This window comes from Acomys russatus, chromosome 24 (genome assembly GCF_903995435.1).
Source record: "Acomys russatus chromosome 24, mAcoRus1.1, whole genome shotgun sequence".
NCBI classification, from domain to species: domain Eukaryota; kingdom Metazoa; phylum Chordata; class Mammalia; order Rodentia; family Muridae; genus Acomys; species Acomys russatus.
Genome location: NC_067160.1, coordinates 10972678 through 10990116, shown reverse-complemented (window position 1 = coordinate 10990116; position 17439 = coordinate 10972678). Strand labels below are relative to the sequence as shown.

General features: G+C 43.0%; 1 protein-coding gene across 3 annotated transcripts in view; it reads left to right on the top strand.

Moving 5' to 3' along the window:
- The window catches only part of Hnrnpa3 (heterogeneous nuclear ribonucleoprotein A3), a 397554-nt gene that overhangs the window by 48909 nt on the left and 331206 nt on the right, over positions 1–17439 (top strand). The gene's annotated exons all lie outside the window — the stretch shown is intronic.

Below are 17439 nucleotides of genomic sequence, written 5' to 3'. Positions count from 1 at the left end.
GGCTCTCAACCTTCCTAATGCTGCGACCCTTTTAATACAGTTCCTCATGCTGTGGTGACCCTAACCATAAAATTACTTTCGCTGCTACTTCATAACTAGTTTTGCTGCTATGAACCGTAATCGAGATACCTAACATGCATAATCTCAGGTGCTCAGGTCTGAGTGTTTGCCACTAGGTCCCTGTTGTTCGTGGTGGTGACAGTTTTTACAAAGTCCATTACCAAACATACTTCGCCAACTGCCCCTGAAAATTTCAATTTATGAAACAGTTGGTACTGGGCTTGGTGGTGAACGCCTTTAATCCCAGCACTGGGGAGGCAGAGGAAGGCAGATTGCTGAGTTCGAGGGCAGCCTGGTCTACCCCCACCCCTCACCCCCCCCCCCCCGAGACAGGGTTTCTCTGTGTAGCCTTGGCTGTCTTGGACTCGCTTTGTAGACCAGGCTGGTCTTGAACTCACAGCGATCCACCTGCCTCTGCCTCCCGAGTGCTGGGATTAAAGGCATGCACCACCACCGCCCAGCTAGCCTGGGCTTCAAAGTGAGTCCAGGACAGCCAAGACTTCACAGAGAGACCCTGTCTCGGGAAAAAAAAAAAAGCAGGAGAGAACACAGTCTGTGACATTCTGTTTCTCTGCAGCAGACTCATCATACCCCCCCTGACACACCTGACCTGGGAGTAAGGTGTTCAGGTGTGGATGTGCTCTGCCTTGCCAGCAGCAGGGTGGTCAGGATGGATGATCAGGTATGGTCCCTTCTGGTGGGGTCCGGGTTTACTGTAGACCTAACATTCCAGCCTTTTGTTGAGGATAAGGAAGATGTACTCTCTTCTGTAGCTGCGTCTGGAGTTAGGAAGGTTTCAGGTTGGGGGGGGGGGCCTTCGTCAGAAACATCTGGGTTGCTGATGCAGCTTAAGAGACAGGGAGAGGGGCTGGAGAGATGGCTCAGAGGTTAAGAGCACTGACTGTTCTTCCAAAGGTCATGAGTTCAATTCCCAGCAACCACATGTTGGCTCACAACCATATATAATGAAATCTGTATACATAATAAATAAATAAATCTTTAAAAAAAGGGGGGCGGGGGAGAAATCACAGTAGCTGGACTGGTTTACATCAGCTCTTAGCAAGTCTGGGGCTCACAGCTGTATGGAGCAGTTTGTAGCCCACAGCTAATTCCTGAATGGCATCTGTCAACCAAGTAGAAATCTGCTGGGACAGATATATATTAGGGACAGAAGTTAATGTTTAAGAACTTAAAGAAAAAAATCTAACATTCAGAACTTTCCCCTCAGAGGAGGCAGTAGGTGGGGAAGCTTCGGCTGTTGATCGACAGGGCTGTTTATCCGGAGGCCATTTGACCTGTGATGGGTGGGCCCAAGTCCCAGATCCCAGAAGTATACATGAATTCAAAGTTTACATCCTCCAATTCTTCCATACCGCTCTCACCTGGAGTCCAGCAGTGAGTCCCAGCATCTGTTCTGATCCCTGACTGGGTGGAGTCTCTCAGAGGACATTTAAGTTGGGCTAATATCCATTTATAAGTGAGTACATATCATGCATGTCTTTCTGGGTCTGGGTTATCTCACCCAGGATAATCATTTCTAGTTCTATCCATTTGCCTGCAAATTTCAAGATTTCATTGTTTTTGATAGCTAAGTAGTATTCCATTATGTAAACATACCACAGTTTCTTTTTTTAAAATATGTATTTATTTATTTTATGTGTGTGTTCTATCTGCATGTATACCTACATGTCAGAAGAAGGCATCATGCCAGTATAGATGGTTGTGAGCCACCATGTGGTGTCTGGGAATTGAACTCAGGACCTCTGGAAGAGCAGACAGTGCTCTTAACCGCTGAGCCATCTCTCCAGCCCCCGTACCACAGCTTCTTTATCCATTCTTAGGTTGAGGGACATCTAGGTTGTTTCCAGATTCTGGCTATTGCGAATAAGGCTGCTATGAACATAGTTGAGCAAATGTTCTTCTTGTGTGGTGGAGCATCTTTTGGGTATATGCACAGGAAAAAGAGATAAAAGTTTTAGATATATTAGCATTACCACTGTCTGTAATTTATACAGAAATCCACATTGTAGAAAACAATAGCAAACCCATACCTTTGAATCATGCTAAAAGCTTTGGGAACCCCAAAATTATTTTGAGTTAATAGCATTAACACATTTTTTTCTGTCCAGAGGATAGATACATATGTATGGTAGTCAGGACGTTAGCAGAACCAGACTGATCACTTACCAGGGCTCCATTGATTAATATGCTAAAACTCTGAGCCTTTGAAGTCTTAACATCATATATCGTCTCTAAGTTGTATTATTATTTTTAAAAATTATTTTCTCAGACCCCTACAGCTTACACAAACCGCACACCCTTTTCCATTCAGTCAGTTACTGTGAGACACAAGTGGCTGATTACTAAGAGCAGTCATTGCAAAGCAAGTTTCTTTAAATAGAGGCATAGTGAAAGTTACATGGAAACCTGTTTTGTGAGTTTGCCTTACTCAACAGGAAAACTAATCTCTCTTGACAAGGCAAGGCCTGATTTTCACATATGAAATGTATTGACCAGGCAGCTGCCACTAAACTGATAAAGCTACAATTAGCCATCAGCACCATCAGAGATCTGAGAAGGCTAAATCTGAGCAGGAAGTTATAAACCAAATGGCCTCTGTATCAGTAAAACGACAGAGCCTTACTGACTACTCGGACAGTTACTATAGGCTCCTCCTCCACAAACTTGGCAATCTCCATGGATGCAACCAGGTAGCCTCAGCCTTCAGTGGCCAGATACAAAAGATTGGAAGACTTTCTGGTGGGTGAGGCACTTGAGACGCTGGTCTAAGCAGTCCACGGTCTCAGCAGGGTCCTGGAGACAGGTGAGGCACGGGACAGTTCCACCCACTGGTTAGTGTTACCGCAATCCAGGTGGAGTCATCCTTGGAGAAGACCTTAGGGTTGCTCTAAGAGTGGGATATTTATTTATTTATTGGTTTTTCTTTTTCTTTTTTTTTTTTTTTTTGGTTTTTCGAGACAGGGTCTCTCTGTGTAGCCTTGGCCATCCTGGACTCACTTTGTAGACCAGGCTGGCCTCGAACTCACAGCGATCCGCCTGCCTCTGCCTCCCGAGTGCTGGGATTAAAGGCGTGCGCCACTACGCCCGGCTTATTTATTGGTTTTTCGATGCAGGGTTTTTCTGTGTAACAGCCCTGGCTGTCCTGGACTCCCTTTGTAGACCAGGTTGGCCTTGAACCCACAGAGATCTGCCTGCTTTTGCCTCCCAAGTACTGGAATTAAAGGCAAATACCACCATGCCAGGCTATTTATTTACTTATTGTCCAGTACAAGAAACCCTTTTCACTAAACAGTTTAAATGTCATTTTAAGCAAATCTCTAAAGAGTTTTTAAGGCTGTCTATTAAGTACATGTGACTTCAAACAAACATGACTTGTTTTTTAGTTACTTGTTTTAGGCTTAACTTTGACAACATATAAAGAAGGTTAAATAAAGCTTATCCCTGTTGAAAAATTATATTTGTTCCTAGCATTACTACAAACATAGTTCTGAGCATGGCGAAGAATTTGATCAGTTATAAGGAGACTATTAACCCAAATGTTCTAATTATAGCCTTAAAAATTATAACTCTTGAATTGAAGCTCTTTTAGTACCAAAATAAAACTTCCAATCATAAATGCAGCCTATAGAGAGACTGTGAATCTTAATTTTTGACCCTTCTACAGTGTACCACACCCATACACACGTAAAATAAAATGAATCAATCTGATTAAAAAAAATATATATATATATATATATTTTGTTTTTCGAGACAGGGTTTCTCTGTGTAGCCTTGGCCATCCTGGACTCACTTTGTAGACCAGGCTGGCCTCGAACTCACAGCGATCCACCTGCCTCTGCCTCCCGAGTGCTGGGATTAAAGGCGTGCGCTACCACGCCCGGCTGTAAAAATATTATGTTTTTAAACATCATAGCCTTACAGTATTGTTTCCTGAATTCTATTTAAAGTAAACTTTGTTTTTATGATTTTCTTTCTCACTTGTTAGTCTTAAGACAAGAATCACAACACACACAAATCCATCCCAGTCCAAAAGACCTTGGATATTTAAAAAAAAAAAAATCCATTTCATTAAAACAAGAGTTGAATCCAAGTTACACAAACAGTACACAGTAGTAAATGACAATCGCCTCTGTATAGATTTCAACCTTTGACCCTGATGCTGGTTTAAGTTAACTTTTTGTTACAGATTTTACAGATCTTTAGCCATACCCAAGAAACTTACAAACCTTGAGGTACAGGAAGTTGACATAATAGTCTTACATATCTTGAGGTAAGATTCATACTTCAGCAAAAGCTTTAAACGAAGACCAAGAAGGGTAGGAGGTAAGTAGCGATGCCCCCATGGGGAACAGTCTGTCCTCTTGTCTTGGTTTGCGCTCCTTTCTGCTGTCACATGGTCGGGTGTCATCACATGGTCGGGTGGCCCGCCTGACACAGGACAGAGTCTTTGGGGAAAAAAACCTTTAAACAAACATGTTTGGGTCTAGAGGAGGGGGGACTCGTCACCCATCTCCAGAGCCAGCTTTTCACTGAAGTAGAACAACACAAAACTACAGCTTAATATTATCCGTACCTAAGAGACACTGGAATCCCTGTACAACTGAATCCAGTGACCAGGGGGAGGCTTTGAGATAAGATTTAAAAAAAAAAAAGGAAGATGCAACACCACAAACACAAACAATCTAAACAACCCAAAGCAGACAGACAGAACTCAACAATTTGTTGGCCACCCAGAGATCAAAGAGCAAAGAAGGCTCACGGGAGGCATCCATCCCAGCGGTCCCTCTGACTTGACTCAGCACTGTGTCAGCTCTTCTGTAAGGCTCACACTACAAACAGGATCCTTATCTGTACCTCTGGAGATTTTCTGATGCTTCTTTTCTCACAATTTAAGCATTGAGGACCTGTGGGTAGTTCCCTCCAAATGCTTTGTGTCTATCTCATTTCTTGGCTCCCAATAGGCCAGGAGCTCCCAGGGTCCTGTGGGTAGCCAGAAAATGGTGAATCTGGCTGACCACCCAAATCCTGGAAAAGCCCCCAAATGTTATGGGTCCGGGGTCGTTTAGAGATTCACCAGTCTGACCATTGATAAAATTTAACAAAGAAGCTTTCATTGAGACACTGGCATCATGTCTATACCTGGGCTAGGAATTCCTAAATGTAACGCTCAGCCACCTCAGTCAAAGGCTTCTAAACGCAAAGGGTACAAAGTTAGAACGTGTTCTCCAGGAAGCAGAGGACCCTCTCCTGCAAAACGAGATTGCTCACACAGCAGAAATAGCAGTAAAAATATTTAAATTGCTGGGCAGTGATGGTGCAGGCCTTTAATCCCAGCCCTTGGGAGGCAGAGGCAGGCGGATTGCTGTGAGTTCAAGGCTAGCCTGGTCTACAAAGCTAGTCCAGGATAGTCAAGGCTACACAGAGAAACCCTGCCTCAAAAAAAACAAAACAAAAAATTTAAACTTTACTACCTCTTAACATTAACAAGGTCTAATTTTGCTTTATCTTTCTCTTAAGCACAGAGATTTAAAGCTTTTAAACATAGTTAACCATCAGCATAATGTTAGCCACACAACCCTAAGTCAGGCATAATAGTGCACATCTTTTAAGTCCAGCATTTGGGAGGCAGAGAACGGTGGATCTCTGAGTTCAAGGCCAGCCTGATCTAGAGAGGGACTTCCAGGACAGCCAGGGCTACACAGAGAAACCCTGTGTGGCAAAACAAAACAAGAAACCATCAATAGCAACAAAAAATAAAAATTAATACCCATATTGGCTGGGAGTGGTGGTGGCAGCCTTTAGTCCCAATGTTGTCTGACACAGGTACTCACCTCAGATGGAGAACCCATGACAAATCAAAATGCAAATCCACCAAAGCCCAGTTTGGTGAACCAATCGATTTTATTGGGAATAGTTTCAGAAATATGGCTATGGGGCAGAAATGACTCAAAACAGATAGTTCCATCACCAAAGCCCACTCTAGGGTGAGTGACAGATCACAAAGCTGGGAACCTGGGACACACTGTACATCCCACACACAGTGCAATTGGTTGCTGAGGGTCCTTTCCTGGTGCCTCAGTTGGTCTAAACCTCTTCCAGAAAGCTTGGGTGGTTTCTGTTGCTTCGAAGCAGCTGGTCTAATATCAGAGTTTTCTTTACAGCTTGGCTTTTCGGTGAAAGGGAAGCTAAGCTTATGTTGTTTACACTGGCAGGGAGGGGCCTAGGGAATCCTGTCAGTTTCAGGGACTTCCAGAAACGATTTTGAGTTGTTTACCTTCCTGCTTAAGGAGGAAACTGTTAGAGAGCTTCTAGCACTTGGAAGGCAGAGACAGGTGGACTCTGTGAGTTGGAATCCACCTGATCTACATGAGTTCCTTCTCAGCCAGGGCTACATTGTGAGACCCTGACTCAAAGTGGGGAAAAAAATTCATTGCCAGTTGGGCAGTTGTGGCACACACCTTTGATCCCAGCACTTGGGAAGCAGAGGCAGGTGGATCGCTGTGAGTTCGAGGCCAGCCTGGTCTACAAGTGAGTCCAGGAGAGTCAAGGCTACACAGAGAAACTCTGTCTCAAAAAACAAAAATAAAAACAAAACAAAAAATGTATTGCCTATAGAAGACACCAAGAATTACAAAACATAATTTGAGTACATAAATCCTTTTAAAATAATGGGTTTTGTGTTTTCCTTTATGCCTTAACAATCTAACTCTTTAATGTGAGTTATAGTTTTTTTTTTAACTCCTTGGAATTATTCAAAAACAAAGCTTTTAATTTGACTGTTTCATTCAAAAACCTGACTGAGTGTGCACATGGACTATAGTAGATCAACTCTCAAAAGATTTTTTTGCAGACTTACTTTCTCTTGGTTGCATAATTTGACCCTCCCAGGATTTCTATGTAAACTTTATGTTCAAATATTCCTTGAGATACATGGAGCCTCAATTCATTACTTGTAATTGAAATAAGCTTCTCTGACTTGAATTAAACCTTTCATCTGTTTAGATGAAAAGCCTGCAAAATGATCTGCACAGTGGAAACAGGCTTGGGAGAAATTATTTACAAAAGACCTTGACACAAAAGAGGGAGTGATGTGACAATGGTAAAATGACAGGCATTTCTGCATCAAAGGAAGAGGTAAGAGCATAATGTTAATAATTTCGGTTACTTATTAAAACTACTGCATCTGAAAAAGCAAACAAAGAGCCCTGGAGGTAGACCATACCAAAGTCCTACGTGACACAGCTACTGCCCTGAAGGAATGTATAAAATGCTTTCATTTCCTTGTTAAACAGTGTTACCAATGCGTTTAGGCTGAATAAAATAACTATTACCTTCACAAAATAAATGTCCTGGGTATATATATTACTCCAGTCAACTGCAGAGTACATTCTTTCAAAGGGAGGAGAAAGGGCTGTATGGTAAGAGCCTGAACAAGTTAAGGAAAGAAAGAAATCTAAACACAGGAAAAACTCTTCAGTGGTTTAGCTTAAGAAAATGGAACCTCAGTTTCAGACCACCCAGGTCACAGAGGTTCCTGATCAGTTCAGACAAACACAGTTATCTTCATCAGAGAGCCCAGGCTTCTGCCTGTACTGCTAAGGGAACTCCAGTGCTGCTGAGAAGAACCCACAGGAGCAGAAAAACGTAGATTTGCTGCCTTCACCTCTTATTCTGGTGTCAGGAGAACTGATTTACCCCCAGGCTCTCCACTTTTTTTTTTTTTTTAAAGGGGTGTGGCAGTTAGTGCTAGGCTCCAGCCCAGGGTCTTGGCCATGCTAGGCAAGTGCTCTGTTACTGACTACAACCCTTAGTTCCAACTGTTTCATCTTCACCCCAAATTGGCCTCCGTTAGTTTGAAATCCTTGTACATTTCCACCGATGTGTGAGGTTCTTGTTGTTGTTGTTGTTGTTTTTGAGATGCTTGACCTCTACGAGTGCATCAGAGGTGGCAGCACGACTGTACCTCCATCCAGAGTTTCCCAGAGAGCATCACCAAAGACGGCTTCTGAGGGCATGAGGGCTGGCTACGGGTGACACCCAGCCCCGTTGTTCTGTTCTGCCTATTCTGACTCTAATCCAAGTTTCAAGGCCTGAGGAATGTGTTCAAACTCCCCCCAAGCTTCAAGGCTTCCTCTTCTTCCTGTCACTTTCTGTCAGTTCGGTTGTGTTGGAGCTGGAAAGTAAGTCTTCGGACCCTTTTGGAATGACAGTCAACATGGTTTTTTTGGTCCGGTACACTGCTGATGAAAAGCTCTCCTAACAACATGGTGCGTGTGCCTCAGCCTTCACGCTGTCAAGGCCAGCTTTGAGGCTAGTTTGCTGAAGGGTCCAGAAACACCACCATGCCATGTCCCAGCCCAAGCCTGGAAAAGGCCTCATAACTTTCAGTGCTAGAGTCCTGGAAGTCAGCCATCTTGTTAGAAGCCTGACTAACTTGGAGGAAAGAGAAACCATGAAGGACAGAACTCTGAGTAGGGAGGCTCTGACAACTGGACAGGATGTGAATAAGGAAAGCATGTTGGAAGGTGATGCCAGCAATGCCAGCAGTCAAGAGGCCAGAGCTTGACCCCCAGTTTGAGGCTAGCCTGGCCTGTGCGTGTTCCTGGCCTGCCAGACCTTCACAGAGAGACCTGGACTCAGAAGACAAAAACAAAACAACCCTCCCCCCCCAAAAAAAAAAAAAAAAAAAGGAAGAGGGAAGAGAAAGGAAGGAAGAAACGAGTTGGACAAAATGGCTCAGAGGAGTCCTGCAAGTTGTTTTCTGACCTCTGACCTTTATACTTGTTCTGTAGGAAGCATGCTGCACATGTACGCAAACACACACACAAAAGTGGAATACATGTTTAATATTTTTTTTAAAAAGACTTTGAAGTTATGTTTATTTTGTTTGTTTGTTTTTTGAGATAGGGTTTTCTGTGTAGCCTCGGCTGTCCTTGACTCGCTTTGTAGACCAGGCTGGCCTCGACCTCACAGAGATCCACCTGCCTCTGCCTCCTGAGTGCTGGAATTAAAGGCGTGTGCCACCACACAGGACCACTTTTTATATTTTAAAACAGCAAAAGGAAGAAACTGCCCTGGCCTTTGGCCCTTCCATGCCTGTCACCTCAAGCTACTAGAATATTTCAGCCCTAGGCACAATCAGACTGCTGCCACAGAACAGCAGACTGCCTGTTTGGACCTCATCACAGACCTCTGACAGATTACATAAATTACTTCCAACTACTAAGTATTAGATGGTCTGTTTTGTAACAGTAGGTGATCATCAGAGCATATGCTGAGCCGCAGAGGCAGCATGCCTCCTGGGTGCCTTGTTTATTAGCCGCCACTGAGAGCACACACAGGAGCTTAGTGAATACTAAATAGAGTCTCAAACCCTCAGAAAAGAACTTACTTCTTTGAGAATGAGGAAAGTAGTTTTCCCATAATATATACCTTTGCTGCCAACAGGGTACATGGGCTCATTACAGCAGGCTTGAGTTTCCATCCAAGAAACGTGTGCTGGTGGGATACCCTGATAAGCACACACTTACAGAGCACAGACTGCATCAGTTTAGGACTAGATGGCGGGCAATGCAAAAGCACATCCAGGCACCTGGCCTGACCTCACTCACACCACTTACATAAGATGCTTGTGGATAGCTAAGGGAACGTGAACTCGAGGAGCCGCCTGCCGAGCAGATAAACTGTACTCCAGCACGGCTGCGTTGGAATAATTGGCGTGTTAACTTCCAAACACACCCATAACCTTGGTTCTTGGACTTAGACACCGCACTGTGGGAACTGCAGGTCCCAAGAGCTGCAAGTCTTCAAAGCCGGTTTCAACCCATGTCGTTTCCTGTTTCCCGTTGAAACAGAACCCTGCCGGAGGAGTGGGGCTGTGAGGAAAGAAAGAGAGCAGAAGTTGGAGAGACTTCTTAGAATTCACCTGCTGACCTTCACAAATATATACACGGGATGAAAACAGACTTAATGACTGGCTTCTGAATGTCCACAGATTTATCTTGTCTGCTGGGAGCCGACGATTTTATTCTTCCTTTTTTTTTTTTTTCCCTGTCTATAGTTTCCTAAGTAAATTATGTTCATAAGAGAAAAAGTGTGGGGGTCGGATGGGGGAGAGACAAGATGCAGAGGTGAGGAGGGCGATGCTTGCTTTTTTGTTTTTTTTTGGGGGGGGAGTTGTTTTTGTTTTTCAATACAGGGTTTCTCTGTGTAGCCTTGGCTGTCCTACACTCACTTTGTAGACCAGGCTGGCCTTGAACTCACAGTGATCCACCTGCCTCTGCCTCCCAAGTGCTGGGATTAAAGGCGTGCACACCATGCCCCGCTATTTGGTTGTTTTTCAAGACAGAGTTTCTCTGTGTAGCCCTGGCTGTCCTGGAACTCACTCTATAGACCAGGCTGGCCTCAGGTTCATAGAGATCTGCCTGCCTCTGCCTCCCATGTGCTGGGACTAAAGGCGTGCACCACCACTGCTTGACTTCTTTTCTTTTTTTCTTTCCAAACTAGATTTTAATCACAGACTTCACAAATGTATTCAATCTGTGTTTACATGTGTAGAGCCCAGAGAATGGATTATATTTTGAATTGCGGTTCTGATGAGAGCTGAAAGATCCTTTCTTCTCTCAGTAGATTGCTGTATTTGCGAAGTTTTGTCTAGCGGAATAGGAATCCTCAAAGGTGGAGGTTTATAAGCAGAGACAAGGGATTCAATCTGCAGAGTGACATGCAAATCATCCCATGTATAACGCTGCTGTGTGGAGAGAATGAGCAAGACACACAGGTTCAAACCTATGTCTGCCTGCATGTTCTGCAGAACTCATAATGGAGCAGAAAACCAAATACTTGGGCTGGAGAGATGGCTCAGAGGTTAGGAGCGCCTCCTCCTCTTCCAAAGGTCCTGAGTTCAATTCCTAGCAACCACATGGTGGCTCACAACCACCTATAGTGTGATCTGATGTCCTCTTCTAGTGTGCAGGTGTACATGGGGGCAGAACACTGTATAATAATAATAATAATAAATAAATCTTAAAAAAGAAAACCAAATGCTTCTCATTTTCATAAGTGTTCTTTCTACAATGAAAGCATTTGCATTTATTTATTTATTTATGTGTACATGTGTGTGCACATGCATGGTGCATGTGTACAGGTCAATTGTGGGAATTAATCCTTTCCTTCCACTGTGTTGGTTTCAGGAATGAAACTTGAGTTTTCAGGCATAACAACAACACCTTTACTGGACAAGCTAGCTTGCTGGCATTTAGTTTTGTATTTTCATATGTTCAGATTTTTACAGAAAACAATTTTAGAACGAAGGGAAAGTGATTAAATGGTTTAAATTTTGACAAACAGAAGTTGGAATGCAGTGGGTGAAAGAGCAGTACGTCCCTCTAAACTGGCCTTGCAGAGAGGACTCGACAGTCACAAAACTGGCAAGGGATTGGATCTTCTAAGAGAGTTGTCTTCTGTCCACCCCCAACCCCATGGACTTTGCCTTTACCCTTTGAATAAAATGTTGAAATTAAAAGAAATCTTCGACATCTGGGGCTCAGTAATGACCTGTTTCTTTCTTTCTCCCTCCTTCCTTGCTTCCTTCCTTCCTCCCTCCTTCTCCTCCTCCCTCCCTCTCTTTCTTGTCTTTGTTCCTTTTCCTGTCTCCTTTCCCTCTTTCTCTCTTTCTCCTCCTCTCCTCTCTCCCTCCCTCTGTTCATTCTTCCTTCCTTCAAACTTTTCCAACGGGATCTTGGTATATAGCCCAGGCTAGCCCTGGACCCCCACTTCTCATCCTGCATCAGCCTCACCAATGCTGGGATTATAGTGTGCATGTGCACCAGCGTCCCAAAGGAGATGGCTTTCATTTAGATTGTCAATTCAAATCTGTTACACAGTGGCTGCCTACTATGCTTTACTGAGTGTTCAGAAGCAATTATCTAATGTTCCTTACACAAAGGCCCCTCAACCCTACGACCTCCATGTTCAAGATCAAATCTAGAACCTCACACACATCAGGAAATTGTTGTGCCTCTCAGTATACAGCACTCTACTTCTTAGCTTCCCAATTTGGTATCAAAGATCAGTGATCGATTATTAATGTCTGCAATGGCACAAAAATTACAGGACTAGTAGCATTTATTAGTTTTTTTTCCCCTCCTGGTCAAACTTTTACTTTTATGTTTGAGGAGGCTGAGCCATTAACTGGTTACTAGTTGTCACCTACCTGCTGCTATGGACAGAATCAGAAATAGAATGACATTTCTCGACTCCTGGTCTTCTGTTTATCCCAAACAAATATAAACCGAGTTGCACTTTGGAGGGCATACTTAAATGAGCCATACTGAACCATACTTAAGTGGTCAGATGTAAATATTATTTACATATTAGAATTTGGAATATGAGGGAGATTAATAACATAGTTTACTAAAGATAATGATTATTGAATATATTTTATAAGGATTCCTTACTAATCTAGGAGATGTGATTGGGCCAAAAATTAGACAATGACAGAATATTTTCAAGTTAACTGGATGAAAAGTTAAAGCAGAATTGATACTGAAAATGGTTAGTTCCAAAGCCCAGGCGTAGTCCAGGGGAGGGCGGGGCTCTGGAGTCTCTCGGCTCCTGCTGTGTTTACAGAGCTCACACACACCAGAGCTCCCTGAAGATTCCATTTTTCCACATTCTGTTTAATTAGTTCCCCAAGGACAGAACGACAAAGTGTTTTTCGCTAGAGTAAGCCTGCAAACAGACATGAGAAGAGGATTTCCTCATGTAAGAATTTCAAAGTTGAGGGCAGAGAGAAAGTCAATGGCAGGGTTGTCATTTTTCTCTTCATGACGAGTTCTAAGGACAAGGTATAAAATATGCTGACAAGATCATAAACTACTGTGCCCCTTGCAATTGTTCTAATAAATTAAATTCCTCTAGTTGCATGCTTCTAGAAAGCCTAGCTTTCATGTGAACTTTAATATCAGCTTGGAATGGCTCCTTCCCCCGGGGAAGGCTTAGGTCACACTGTCCATCACGTTTTCTCTCTCCTAATGAAAGATGAGGTATGTCTGCCTGTGGAGTTAATAAACTAAAAAGTTTGTCTTAAAGATATATTAATTCATTTGCAACTGATTATGAGGGCTATGTATGCTGACAGTTTCTTAGACAATTTATTTATTTGGTTTTTGTTTGTTTGTTTGTTTGAGACAGGGTGTCTCTGTGTAGCCTTGCCTATCCTGGCCTCGAACTCACAGCAATCCACCTGCCTCTGCCTCCTGAGTGCTAGGACTATTTAAAGTTTTTAAATGATTCTTTCTTTATAACATACTGGACCTGCCAGACAGTGGTGGCACACGCCTTTAGTCCCAGCACTCAGGAGGCAGAGGCAGGTGGATCTCTGAGTTGGAGGCCAACCTGGTCTACAGAGTGAGTTCCAGGACAGTCAAAAATCCTGTCTCAAAAAACCAACAAAACAAAACCCACAGGGGACCTATGGATCCATGAAGAGTAAAACAAAAGCAGATATTCAGTGGTCGCTGTGGACCATATGCCTTGTACAAACTGCTTCATTTTGAGTCTCTCAAAAAAAAAAAAAAAAAAAAAAAAAAAAGGCACAGTTATATTATTACCCCTCTTAACAAGGAAGGGTGAGAGATGGCTCAGGGGTGAAAGTGCTGCCTGACAACCTGAATCCAATTCCTAGAACCGTGTGTTAGAAAGAAAGAACTGACTTTTGGAAGTTGTCCTTTTTTCTGATCTACACACATGCACCCACGTGCATGTGCATACACACACACACACATACACACACACACACACTAAGATATTTTTTGTTTGTTTTGCTTTTTTCAAGAACTGAGAAAACCGAGGCCCACAGAAGATAATTTTTTTCTGCTGGGCATGGTGGCACATGCCTATAATCCCAGCACTCAGGGAGGCAGAGGCAGGCAGATCTCTGTGAGTTCGAGGCCAGCCTGGTCTACAAAGTGAGCCCAAGACAGCCAAGGCTATACAGAGAAACCCTGTCTCTGAAAAGCCAAAACGAGAAAAAAAAAAAAAAAAAAAAAAAGAAAAGAAAAGAAAGAAAGAAAGAAAGGAAAGAAAGATTGCAAGGTTAATTTGGAAAGTTGTATAGACCTATTTTGATTTTTTAAAAACGTTTTGACAAAAAGTGTCCAACTTATTATCATAAAAAAAAAAACAGTTGAATATTTAGTTAGTGAGTAGTGGCTTACTGGTGGGAGCAGGGTGGCATTTGAGGAACTTGAGTTAAATATAGATTTTACTTTTAAAGCCCAACAGTCCAGAAACAAAACATCGCAACTGGCTATAGTTAAGAAGTAATGCTGGGTGTGGTGGTACACACCTTTAATTCCAGCACTCGGGGAGGCAGAGGCAGGTGGATTGCTGTGAGTTCGAGGCCAGCCTGGTCTACAAAGTGAGTCCAGGACAGCCAAGGCTACACAGAGAAACCCTGTCTCAATAAAGAAGAAGAAGAAGGAGGAGGAGGAGGAGGAGGAGGAGGAGGAGGAGAAGCAGAAGAAGAAGAAGAAGAAGAAGAAGAAGAAGAAGAAGAAGAAGAAGAAGAAGAAGAAGAAGAAGAAGAAAGAAGAAGAAGAAGAAGAAATAATGAAGATGACAGAAGGCTCGGCCTCTCTATTTTTGCAAGACAGACATAATTTCTTCCCTCCCTCCTTCCCTTCTTTCCTTCTCTTCTTTTTGGGAAGTTCTAGGAATTAAACTTAGGGCCTTACCTATGCAAGGAAGTTTTCTTTAAAAAGGAGGAGAAGGAGGTTTTTTTGAGATCTATCTGACATACAACAAGTGACATGTATTTAAAGTACATAATCTGGTAAGTACACCTACACACACTAATGAAGCCATCACTACAATCAAGATTAAAAAAAATTCCCAGAGGTGTGCTCTTTCTGTGTTGCTGGGGGTCAAACTCAGGGCCCCATGACTGCTATGTTAGCGTCCTACTGCAGAACTATGCCCAGGGTAAGATGTTTGCTTTGGGCTCAGTTTTAACCCTGCCTCTTCCTGCCTAACATCTTCCCAGGTGTCCACTGTTCTGCTTTAGGTAACTATGGTTTAATTTGGTATTCTAGCACACCATAAATAGAATCATATAAGAAGCCTCTCTTTAATCTGGGTTATTTTATTTAGCATCATTAAGATTCATCTATGTCGCTACACGTATCAATAGGTAACTCTTTTTTTATTTATTATCATTTTTTTGTTTTAGGTTTTTCAAGACAGAGTTTCTCTGTATAACAGTCCTGGCTGCCCTGGACTCGCTTTTGTAGACCAGGCTGGCCTCGAACTCACAGCAATCTGCCTCCCTCTGCCTCCCGAGTGCTGGGATTAAAGGCGTGCGCCGCCACGCCCGGCTTCAATAGGTAACTCTTTTTCGTGTACCCCACTGTGTGAGTGTATCTGAACACATTTACCCACTCACCTGTTGACAGACTCTTTGTTGTTGCTCTAAACAGTTTTCATCAGGTTGGCTCAAATGATCTGCTGCACACCCTACAACGCCACTTCGGCATTATCCTTTTTTTTTAACATTTTATTTATTTACTGTGTCTGTGTGTGTTGGCATAAATATATTCACACTCACGTCGCGACAGCACATGAGGCCAGATGACAACTCTCAGAAGTCAGTCTCTCCTTCCGAAGATGAAGCCCTCAGGTTGTCAGGCTTGGTGGCAAGCAAGCACTTTCATGTGCTGAGCCTCCTAGCAGGCCCAGTTTTATCCTTTCTGGAAGGCCTTAGGTATGGAATAGCCGGGTAGGTGTTTCCGGAGCCTGGCTCGGCCGTGGACGTCTGTGATCCCAGCACTTGTGAGGTTGAGCCGGAATAATGGCAAGCTGTAGGCTAGCCTAGTTACATAGTAACACACTGTCCAAATCACAATGAACAATAACTAAAGGATTTATGTTTGTGACTATGCTGGCTGATAGCGTAGATGTTTTCTCCCTATTTATTTTTTTCTTTCTTTTGACTCTTCTAAAAAGGGACATTGTGGAGGCCTTCTTACTGAAGTCCACCCACTCCAGGCTGTTGAGGGGTCTGCGTTATAAGCAGCAGTTAATATGTCTTCTCGGTGCCCACTCCAGTTGGAAGATTGGATACAAACAGCTGATCTTCTCATGCTCAAATTTGACTTAACAGAGTTGTGTCTGCTGTGGGATGGGTCCACGAGGGACTTGACTTTCTTGAGCACTGTGACGAAAGCCCTGCTTCCTGATGCCTTAATTTGCCATTATTAATCTTCACAATGACAGCTTCCGGGTAGTAAAGCCTTGTTTGGTTTGATTAGGTAACTTGGCCAAGGTCACATAGTTTTATGATTCAGTCACTCAGCTAAGGTTCCAGGGCAGCGCTCCTGTGCAATCCTACATTGGCTCTCTCCAAAAACCTTTGCTCTTGTCCCTGGATCAGGCTAGGCCACAAAATGCCTCCCAATGTTTTGTGAATAATTAAACACCACAGGGCTCGCGATCTATACCATAATTTTGCCCCTGACCCTTTACTATATGACATAATTTGAAGGGTGAAACATAATTCTATGCTATTGCGTGTAATAAAGCTATAATAGCTGTGTTTTTCATGTTGAAATTCAAATTAAGATTCTCATAAATTTGCTTTATTTCCTTTCCCCCCTCCTCTGTGTGGTATTTATTTATTTATTTATTCATTCTTGTGGTCGGCATAGTAAGGGGAACACAACTAGAAAAGCAGAAGAAACCATTTTGGTAGAGCTTAAAGATCTTGCTTTCCATATTCCTGCCTGGACTGCTGCCTATCGACTTCTGCTATTGACCCAAATCCATAAATTCGTAAAAAAGAAATTATATGGACCTCTAAATCATCCCTCTATCTAATTGTTAGTGGTTCTCGGGTAAATTTGAAGAATATCACTCAAAGGAACATGATTCAGACTTTTTACAGTCTGATTCCATGGTCCAAAGTCTTCAAAGGCAGCTTCCAGTCAATACCAGATTTGACCGTGGTGCTTTGCTCCAACCATCTCTTTGACTAAGGATCAGTTTCATATCTGAAATGTCATGTTTATATCTGCTCTGAGTGCACTATGAATTGGTCATTCACCAAAGAGCTAATGCTTTTAATGGCTAGGTGTGGGGTGGGCGGTGCATGCCCTTAATCCCAGCATTCTGTAGGCTGAGGCAAGAGTGGATGACAAATTCCAGGCCTGCTCGGCTCAAGTAATAAGAACCTTGTCTCAAAATAAGCAGATAAATACGGAGAAGAAAACAGAAAAGAAAAGAATAGACTGTTTCTCAGAAGGTTCAGGTAAAAGCGAGTGCACTGTAAGGGGAGATGGAGCAATGTGCTTAGAAGTCAAT